Source organism: Nicotiana sylvestris, chromosome 5 (assembly GCF_000393655.2).
Source record: "Nicotiana sylvestris chromosome 5, ASM39365v2, whole genome shotgun sequence".
In the NCBI taxonomy this organism is placed as follows: Eukaryota; Viridiplantae; Streptophyta; class Magnoliopsida; order Solanales; family Solanaceae; genus Nicotiana; species Nicotiana sylvestris.
Genome location: NC_091061.1, coordinates 66,175,270 through 66,186,612, shown reverse-complemented (window position 1 = coordinate 66,186,612; position 11,343 = coordinate 66,175,270).

Here is an 11,343-nt window from a genome sequence, read left to right as displayed (position 1 = left end):
CTGAAGCAAAAGGAAAGTTCGCCCCAAACTGGCAAGGGCCATTTGTCGTAACTAGAGTGTTGTCCAATGGCACGTTATATTTGACAGATGTGGAAGGGGAATGTATGGAAATGGCTATCAATTCCGATGCAGTCAAGAGATACTATGTATGATTTCTTTGTTTGTTTATACTTGTTTGTATTTGGCATATTTTAAAGATTGAAATGACGAAGGCGTTTTGTTCTGCTATCTAAAACACTTTATCCCTCGTCATCCCTTTTGAGCCTTATTTATTTTCTTTCTTACCCCTCCTTCGGAATCAGTAGTGAATATCAGAAACACAAGCGTGAAAGATAAGAAAGGCAAGAAAAGAAAAAGAGAAAGAAAGGAAAGAAAAAGAAAAGAATGAAAAAAGAAAAAAGAAGAAAAAGAAGAGAAAGGAAAGAATGAAAAGAAAAAGAGAAGAAAAGAAAAAACAACAAAAAAGAGAAAAAGAAAGCAAAAAGAGAAAAGAAGAAGAAAGAGAAAAAAAATCACAACAAACAAAGTAAGTTCTATGACATGAACTACGTTCGACCTGATTCTTATTAGGGATACGTAGGCAGCCTCACGGTTCGGTCTCATCAAACAAAAATCCAAAAGCCCCAAGCAAGAAATTGGGGCAGAAGTCGTGGTTGTTATGAGAAACCTGATTCCGAAAGTTGTAACTTTAACCCATTTGAATTGTTTTGAGCCTTTTATACTCTTTCTTTATAACCCTGTCCAAAAGCCCAAATTACGGTCCAAAGAAAGACCTTCTGATCAGTCTTTGAGAAATGCCAAGTTGAGCAGGTAAAGGTAATTCATGTCAGGGGCAACACTCTAGTTCAAGCAGGAAAAATAAAAATGAGAGAGTCTTATTGGTGAAATCCTTCACAGGCACCGTAAGGCGACGGGAGTTGAGAGAAATAAAATGAGAGAGTCTTATTGGTGAAAACCTTCACAGGCACCGTAAGGCGACGGGAGTTGAGAGAAATAAAATGAGAGAGTCTTATTGGTGAAAACCCTCATGGGCACCTTGAGGCGAAAGTGAATTGAAAAGTCGACAAGTGAGAAAGGCCTGTTCGTGGAAAACTGTTTCAAGGCACCGCAGGATGAACAATGTCAAGGTTTGGGTAAAGTAATCAGGTCATGGAAATTCTGAGGCGACAAAGTACTGCAACTGAAAGTTGATTGGTTGGACAGATTGGGCCAATTAATCCGAAATGCATGTCATGATCATTGGTACCAGTTGTTCCACTCAGATAAGTTTCTTTTTCTTTTTCTTTTTGTAGCAGTTATCTGGTTTTGGATTCTTCTTATCCTTAACCCGCAAAGTCATTGCATTTCATTTTCATTTGGGTCTATTTGTCTAAGAGGTTTTAATGTCAGTCTTGTCCCAAGTAAGTGGAAAGGAGTTTCAAAGCTCACTACCAACTCCCAAAATTGCAAATCACAATGTGGTCAGAGCATACTAAAGACAGCATGATGTAAGTTGAGGTACAAGGAATCGCCGGAAGTTACATCGGTGGAATGGTCCGGTAATGTCATGGGAAAGGAAAAGGTTCGGATAGAGGGGTCAGGGGTTGAGATAGCAACATGGGTATAGAACACTCGGTCTGTCAAAGGTCATGGGATTTGAAAGTCAGTCGGAAAGTCAAAGCGGTTCAGGGCCAGTTCGGGAAAGCCATTCAGAACAAAACAATGCAGTGGAAAGATCTTCAGCAAGGATGCCATCATCTAACCACCACTTTAAACTGACAAAATTTTTCTTTGATTAAAACAGGGGCAGAAAATTCGTTTGCTTCAGAGAAACTCTCTGCAGGGGAAAAGGCAAACATCAAAACAGGTTTGACCGTAAACTTTCAGGACCCTCCTGGAAAATGGGACCTAGTTTGAAGTTCAGAAATAGCATAATCTAGCATAAATGTATCCCAAAATAATATAAGTTAGCTTAGAAGTTTGCATGTCCGAGATAGGATTCAATTAGGAGTTTTCAGGACTCTCCTGAATAATGGGACTTAGTTTTAAGATTTCAATTGGATAACAACATTTAGCGTAAGTTCTGTTGTAGGATAGCATAATTCAGCCGCAAAAGTTGTCACTCTAAAGATAGGACTTGATGTTTGATTTTTAGGACCCTCTTGGATAATGGGATGTAGTTTTAAGACCTTCGTAGACAACAAGATTCAGCGAGAGTCACACCTTCAGAAGATATAATTTAGATTTTTAAGCCACCATTTAACTAGAAGTTTTCAAGACCCTCCTGGATAATGGGATTTAGCTTTCAAATTCATAGAAATATTTGGTAACACGATTCAATTAACACTCACAGATGTGCCCAGCACCAAACTGGGGCAGACGTTTTCTTTATTTTTGTCTATTTTGTGGAAATCAGGAGCTCGCCTGGAGAGCAGGGAATGCTTTCAAGCAAAGCCGTCAGGAGCCCGCCTGGAGAACAAGGGAGTACAATTTAAGTTTTAGTGTTCAAACTCTTTGTTTTGTCTATTTTGAAGTCAGGAACCCGCCTGGAGAGCAGGGAGTACTTTCAAGTCGAAGTCAGGAGCCCGCCTGGAGAACAACGGAGTATCATTTACATTTTAGCTTTCAAATTCTTTGTTTTGTTTATTTTGAAGTTAGGAGCCCCCTGGAGAGAAGGGAATACATTTCAAGTTGAAGTCAGGAGCCCGCCTGGAGAGCAGGGAATGCTTTCAAGCGTAGTAATCAGGAGCCCGCCTGGAGAACAAGGGAGTACAATTTAAATTTTAGTTGTCGAATTCTTTGTTGAAGTCAGGAGCCTGCCTGGAGAGCAGGGAGTACTTTCAAATTAGCAGTCAGGAGCCCGCCTGGAAAGCAGGGAATACTTTCAAGCGTAGCAATCAGGAGCCCGCCTGGATAGCATGGGAATACATTCACGTTTTGAAGTCAGGAGCTCGCCTGGATAGCATGGGAATACATATCAAGTTCAGCAGTCAGGCATCCGCCTGGAGAAAGGGAAACATCTCAGTTTACAATTCAAGACTGCAACAAAGAAATTTTACCAAGAGAATACAAGACAACAAGGAAACAAGAAACACAAGATCAAGTTTGAAGATCAAGATAGGATTTTATAAAGCATAGATCATAGTCTAGTCTAGCTTCTTTTATTTTTTGACACGGTGTAATAAGGGGTTCAGTGAGCAGCAGCAGCAACAACAGTGAAATCACAGCTCCATGGTAGTCGCAGCTACCAGACATTCCTGAACTACACTGACCTGATACTTTTTTAGCCAAGGATATGTAGGCAACCTCGGAAATAGGGTGCGGTCAAATCTTTCAAAAATGCTTCCCACGGAGTATTCAAACGAGCAAAAATCACTCGTATTCGCTCACTTATCTTTGCACGAAAACTCTTCGTGTTTCTGGGCAAAGAGGGGCAGCTGTGAGCACGTGATTTTTGCCCTATATGAATTATTCCAACAAATTCAAAACAAAACAATTTCTTTCACTGTTTGCAATTTTGTTGTATTTCGTGGCATTTTCTGTTAATTATTTGCATTTGTCTGTGCACGTTCATTTTATTTAATTCATGAAAAATACAAAAAAATATGTTGCATCTGCATTTAGGATTTATTTTTAAATTTTTAGATTAATTAGCAAATTATTTGTTTTATAAAAATGAAAATCACAAAAAATAATTCATTTTGCATTTTTACCTTTTAATTTTGAATTGTATAATTTTTCTTTAAATTTAGGATTTAATTAATTATTGTAAATACCATGATGAGTGATTAATCTAATTGGGTAGGCTAATTTAGCTTAAAAATTTATTATTAGTTAATTTAGGGTTTATTTTAATTTTGAAAAGAAAAGAATTTTGGAAATTGAAAAGGAAAAGAAAGAAATGAAAGGAAATCTAAATTTGGGCCAAAACCAATCCAAATTTCCCCAGCCCAAAGGAAAACTACCCAATACCCGGCCCAAACCACCCTAACCCGGTCCGGCTCCCCCCCAAAACTAAACGGCGTCGTTTCAATAAGCATTGATCTGAGCCGTTGATCTCCCCTTGATCGAACGGCTCAAAACTGAAGCCTCAGGGGTATTTAAGTGTCCGAAACCTCCCCTCCCCCCCCCTCAGAACCCCTTCTGCTCACCACCCCCACCAGAAACACCCTGAAATCCTAGCTAAGCCGCCCCCAAATCCCCGGCCTCTAGTGGCGGCGCCACCTCCAAACGCCACCAAAATCACACCACCGAACCACCCTGACCCCCTCGTTCCGAATCCCCACTCTGTTTCCCTCGAATTTAGCCCGATATTCTCGAATATTAGATCAGAAGATGAACTATAAAATCCCCAAGTCTCAAATCAATGTTTCATTGCAGATTTTAAGGCTCAGTTCGACTTTAATCGCGTGTTTTTGACAAAGAACATGCGATTAATCTCAGATTGGGCCGGAAATTGGAGATTTCGAAGAGTAAATGCTATTTCTTGTTTGTCCAAGATCCCTAGGTATTCTTCTTTCCCCTTTGGTATTTTGTTTCCCCATCCTCACCTTCTTCTACTCTTTCTCTTATTTTCTGATTTTTATTGTGTTTCTTTTTTCTTCTTTATCTTCCGTACATGCATGTTAGATTTATGATGTGTGTGATTGTAAGTTGGGTCTTGTGTTCGAGTTCGGATAGTTTGAATTTGCACTGTCTTTTGGGCTTAACTTTGTTCCGAGTCTTCAGGGTCTTAATTTGAACGTTTGGGTTTCGGCGTTTTTCTTAGTATTGATTGGATTCACGAAATTAAAAAACCTAATGGAGAATTGAACTAGGTTTTCAGTAGATCTATTGAGTTGGGTCAACTTGACCCAATTAGCTTGACCAATTGACTCGGGTGGTTCTGGGGTAGTTTCAGAGTCTTTAAAGGGTAGTCTAAGGAATTGGCCTAAGGGAACCTTGTTATAACAGACTAGGAAGCTTCTAGGAAGCTGGGGAAGGGGTTGGTTCTGATTTTCTATTTTTTTAAAGGGTATCTGAGCTATAATAAAACTGGAAAAGGGGGCAAAGTGCAAAACGAAGTCTGCCCTAATAGCTTGCCTATAAAGGCAGCTTTTCTTGCCTTTCAAGGCAGTTCCAAGGGCTAAAAAAGAAAAAAAGCTCAGAAAAATACAAAAATGCCAGAAAGTTTACTGTTTCATTTAGTCTTCTGTTTATTTCTGCAATTTTCCTTGTGGTTCAACAAGTTCTAAAATCAGCTTGGCTGAAGTTCTACCTGGTCCATTGTTTGGGTTGAATTAGTTCTGGACGTTTACTTCAAATTCTAGGTTTGAAATTTAATTTTAGAGCAGCTGGTTGGTTCTGTTGATTGGGTTTTGCTGCTGACCCTTGCTCTTGCTACTGCTCTTTGCTGATCTTATTACCTCTCTCTTATTTGTGCTCTCAGGTATTTTCTTATCCCCTTTGCTAGCAAATGAAGTGCCGCAAGTTGGAGCCTGACTAAATTTGTATGTAGATTTGGATGTTCAAATAGGAATTCGAATAGAAATCTTGTTTAGATATTAGATTCTATTAGCTTCTGTTGTTTATACCTTTGTGTTCTTGTTATAATTCATGTGTTAAGCTATGTATGTATAGTTTGATTGGTTTTAACTGTAGCCAATTGATGTTTCTGTACAGTTTATGCCTCAGTTTAAAAGGGATTATTATTGATTGCTGTATAAGGTTCTTATCCATGCCCCCAACTCGTTTTCTTCCCTCCTCAATGGTCGAAAAGGGTATGAGCAAGGTCATTGTTGGATTTTGGCTTCAGGGATTCGATCCTGAAGTCCTTACCTGCAGTCAACGTTGCCAAAATATTTGGGCCTTTGGGCCTAAATATTATTGGAGTCTCTTAAATCCAAAAGAGTTCCCCTACGTTGAGGCAGATTTGTTTCTCAAAAGTTTGGGCCTGTTTAATTAAGGCCCTTCCGCTAATAAAATGGTTCAATGAAGCCTTGTTGATTGGAAGGGATTTGTCAAGTACTTTACTGTTAAATAATTAGGGTCTTGAAAAGGAAATTTGAGGCAAGCCATAATTAGATACTTAGTAACAAATGGCTCTTGTGTTAATTTATAATATAGATGTAAAATAACAAATGTTCGTAGAGAAACCTTTAGGGTCATTTAAAATACTATCGTGATTGTGGTCACATTCGCGTGACACAGTTATGATTTCTTTAAAAATAAATCAGAGTATACATTCACGTAACTTCGGCTAAACTTTCTTAATAATACAAAGCATTATTAATTATGGACACGTTCGCGTGACATGATTTTTGACACGCCAAAGGAAAAGAGTATACGTACACGTAACTCAATTCTTTAATTACGAATAATCATGTGATTTAAAAGCGGTAAAGGGTAAATGCACATAAGATCTAAAATCAGTATTTAAATAATTTTAATAAGCCAAGTATGATCAAAGCGACTGTGCTAGAACCACGAAACTCGGGAATGCCTAATACCTTCTCCTGGGTTTTACCCAGATTTCTATGTTCACGGACCGATAATAGAGTCAAACTTTTTCGATTCGGGATTTTAAACCGGTGACTTGGGACACCCTAAAATTATCTCAAGTGGCGACTCTGATTTTTAACAAATAAACGATCCCGTTCCGATTGTCCTTTAATTGGAAAAACTCCCTTATATTTATACCATTTTCCGGGGTGTGGGTAAAAAGGAGGTGTGACAGCCTCTTCGCGGCCACAATCCATTTTGTGCGCTCCGCGGAGAGGGGGATTCGGAGAGTTGGGAGTTTGAAGATAAAAGCCAATGCGGTCCGCGGTCCTTTTTGTGCGGACCGCAGTTGAAGCCACCGCAGCCGCGGTGCATTTTATGTGGCCCGCGGTGGCCAGATTCAGAGAGTGAATAGTCAAGGCAAGAAGCCTCACCGCGGTCCGCGGTGCATTTTATGCAGACCGCAGTACCTCGTCAGGGGTATTTTGTCCAAAAAATTTGACCTAGTATAAATACTTTCTTTTCACATTTTTATGGCATCTTTTGTAATCTGTTAGACTCCAAAGCACGTGAATGACTGTTTTATTCCATTTTGAGTAATTTGTAGCTAGATTAACACTGAATCTCCATTATCTCAGTGTGTAATTAAATCTTATGGGTTATTCTTCATCTATTTCTCTGATTTCTTTCATTATTATGAGTAGCTAGACCCATTATCTAGGGTTGTGGCTCAACACTAGTGTGGGTATTTGATCGATCTTTTGATTTAAGGCTTAGATGTTTATGAGTAGTTGATATTTGGGCTGATTTGTATTTTTCATATTGAATTAGTGGTTGCAAACACTAATTTGTGCCTATTTGACCTGTGCTCTTCTTGAGAAAGAGAGCTTGAGTCTAGGAAAATCATCCGAACAAGGAATTGAGGTGTAATCAAGAGTTGATAGCCCCAATTAAAGGGTTAAACCTAGAGATAGTAATACCCGACTTGAACCTATATTGCTTGCACAATTTTGACACCCAATTGGTCTTGAGAAAGTCAATTAAGGCAAAGCCACTCAAGCTACCAAGAGTTATAGATTGAGTAATTCCGTGCATTGGCTATATCGCAATCCCTAACATAACTTCTTTGCCTTAGGCTTTAGATCCCGTCAAGTATTCACCTAGGAGAAAGTCACTTCCCTAGTGCCTCTTTAACTATTTGGAAAACCTTACAAGCATTCACTCTTAGTTTAATTTAGCATATTGTCACGGCCATAGTCCGTCCTCCATGAACTGTCGTGACGGCACCTAGTCACTACAACTAGGTAAGCATAATAAATGCGGAACATAAATGAAACTTGCGGAAGACATAATCAAAACCAAAATAACTGAATGGAAACAATAGTTATAATGTCGCTCAGCATATACAATGCAACATTTTCAAAACCAGTACACTATCCCAAACCCGGAAACTCACGGAAACACAAGCCTTTGGAATATCTAACAGTCTAACTCCAGAATATCTAACAAGAAAGGAAATACAGAAGGGCAATGTTTAACAGCTAGAATAGAAAGGGATGTCTGCGGATGCTGCAGATGTACCTCGAAGTCTCTAGAGTAGTCTCCTCCCTCAAGGATGGTAGGCCTGAGTAGCGGTACCTGGATCTGCACATGAAAAACATGTGCAGGAGAGGCATGAGTACACCATAGCGGTACTTAGTAAGTGTCAAGCCTAACCTCGGTTGGGTAGTGACGAGGAAGGTCAGGACCCTACTGAGGTTAAATAAAATAATAAGGTCAACAGTATAGAACAGAACGGTATAAATAAGTACAGCAGTGAAATAACACAGGATGTACATGACAGCAACGACCATACAAAAATAATAGAAACACGGAAAGGAAATACATCTCAGCACCAATGATAACGATCGGGGATCTCTCAGGATACCGTCTTGTAGTCCCATATGTACATATCCAATGGATCTACAGGGATATCGTCCCGTATCCAACTCATAGTGTGCGGAATCTACCGGAATCCCGTTCCGTTGTCCCAAATATAAATACTCAGTACTGGGGGAATCTACCGGGTGCATTCCCGTAGTTCCATATAACTATGCAGGGGGATCTACCGAAATCCCACATCCGTAGTCCCAAAATAAACAGGCAAGGGGGAGCTACCGGAATCCCACATTCGTTGTCCCAAAATAAATACACAGCAGCAACAAGAAAATATACAGAAATGGCAATATTTCATATAAAGGCAACAAGTGATTCTAGCCTAGCATGCTGCACAGAATTCAAGTAAGGCAGGTTGATCAAATAAAGCAATTAAGTCACTTAGACATGCTTTCCTAAGCTAACAACATGCTTAATAGCGAAAGTAATAGAAATAGGAAGGGAAACATACTAGTAATTACTTAAAGAAAACCGGATTTCCAACAATTAGCACAAGTATGCACCCGGATTTCCAACAATTAGCACAAGTATGCACTCGTCACCTCACGTACAAGGCATTTCAATTACCAAATATACCAATCATAAGGGGAAGGTCCCCCACACAAGTTTAGACAAGCCACTTGCCTCGAACCGGCTCAAAAATCAATCCAAAACCACGCTCTTGCCACGAGCACTCGACTCCAAATGGACTAAATCTATTCAATTCAATTTCATAATGTAAATAACATTTCAAGTAAATAATTCTACAATTAAATTCTAAGCTAATCCGCAAATTAGGTAAAATGACCAAAACGCCCCCGGGTCCACATCTCGGAATTGGGTAAAATTTATAGTTTCAGAATTATCACACTCTCACTAGTCTAACCATATTAAATTTATCCCAATCCGATGTCAAATCCCCAATCAAAACTCAATTTCTTGGTCTAAGAACTTTTCCTAAATTTCCACCAAAATTTCAAAATTAAATGATGGATTTAAGTGTAGATTCATGGAAATTAGTCTAAACCGAGTAGGAATCACTTACCCAAATCGCCCAGGTGAAAATCTCTTAAAACATTGTAATCTCCCGAGCTCCCAAGTCCAAAATATGAATTATGGCTCAAACCCTCGATTTTGGGTTTTAAAAATCTGTCCAGGTGTTTCCTTCTTCGCGAACGCAGTCAAACCTCTGCGTTCGCGAAGCACAAACTTACATTGACCATTTTTCCTTCTTCGCGAACGTGTCCCCTTCTTCGCAAATGTGAAGGCTGAGCTCCCAGCCCATCGCAAACGTGACCCCCATCTCGCAAACTCGTAGATCAAGACCCTAGCCCTTCGCGAACACGGGACCACCCTCGCGAATATGAAGGCCAAACCTTCAGCTCCACGTCCTATCCCTACGCGAATGCGAAGAACAACTGGTCGTCAACACACCAGTAGGTTTTCTGCAACTTCAAACATCAAGAAATGGTCCGGTTAACCACCCGAAACTCACCCGAGGCCCCCGGGACCTCAACCAAACATACCAACATATCCTATAACCTCATTTGAACTTGCTCCAACCTTCGGAACGCACAAAACAACATCAAAACACCTATTTCTCATCAGATTCAAGCCTAAGAATTCCAAAAACTCTAAAAATATGATTTCATTCAAAACCTCATCCGAATGACCTGAAGTTTTGCACACACGTCACATTCAACACTACGGAGCTACTCCAACTTCCAGAATTCCATTTCGACCCTCGGATCAAAATCTCGCTATCGAACCGGAAACTTCAAAAATTCAACTTTCGGCATTTCAAGCCTATATTAGCTATGGACCTCCAAAACAAAATCCGAACACGCCCCTAACCCCGAAATCACCTAAAGGAGCTAACGGAACCATCAGATTTCCATTCCGAGGCCGTCTTCTTACTGTTCCAACTACGTTCAACTTTCCAACACTTAAGCTCTCATTTAGGGACTAAGTGTCCCAAAACTCTCCGAAACTCGACACCGAACATCCCGGAAAATCAAAATAGTAGAATTAAACTTGGAAAAAGCAGTTAATAGGGGATCGGGGCATTAATTCGTAAGACGACCGGTCGGGTTGTCACATCCTCCTACACTTAAACTTTCGTTCGTCCTCGAACGAGCATAAAGACATACCTGAAGTAGTGAAAAGATGAGGGTAATGGCTGCGCATATCCTGTTCGATATCCCAGGTTGCCTCCTTGACCGGCTCGCCCCGGCACTGAACCTATACCGAAGCAATGTTCTTTGACCTCAGCTTTCTAACCTTCCTATCCAATATTGCCATTGGCTCCTCAACATAGGATAGATCCTTGTCCAACTAGAATGAACTAAAATCCAACACATGCAACGGATCACTGTGATACCTCCAGAGCATCAAAACATAAAATACCGGATGAACTCCGGCCAAACTAGGAGGTAAGGCAATCTCATAAGCAACCTCCCCAACACGCCTCAATATATCAAAAGGGCCAATAAACCTCAGACTCAACTTTTCCTTCTTCCTAAATCTCATAACACCCTTCATAGGCGAAACTCGAAGCAGAACCCGCTCTCCAACCATATAGGAAACATCACAAACCTTCTGGTCTGTGTAACTCTTCTGTCTGGACTGGGCTGTACGGAGTCTATCCTGAATCACCTTAACCTTCTCTAAAGCATCCTGAACCATGTCTAGCCCAATAGCCTAGCCTCACCTGGCTCAAACCAATCCACAAGGGATCTACACCATCTCCCATATAAAGCCTCATATGGTGCCATTTGAATACTGGATTGATAGCTGTTATTCTAAGCAAACTCTGCCAATGGCAAGAACTGATCCCAAGACCCTCCAAACTTGATCACACATGCATGGAGCATATCCTCAAGAATCTGAATAGTGCGCTCGGACTGTCCGTCCGTCTAAGGGTGAAATATTGTACTCAACTCCACCCGATTACCCAACTCATGCTGAACG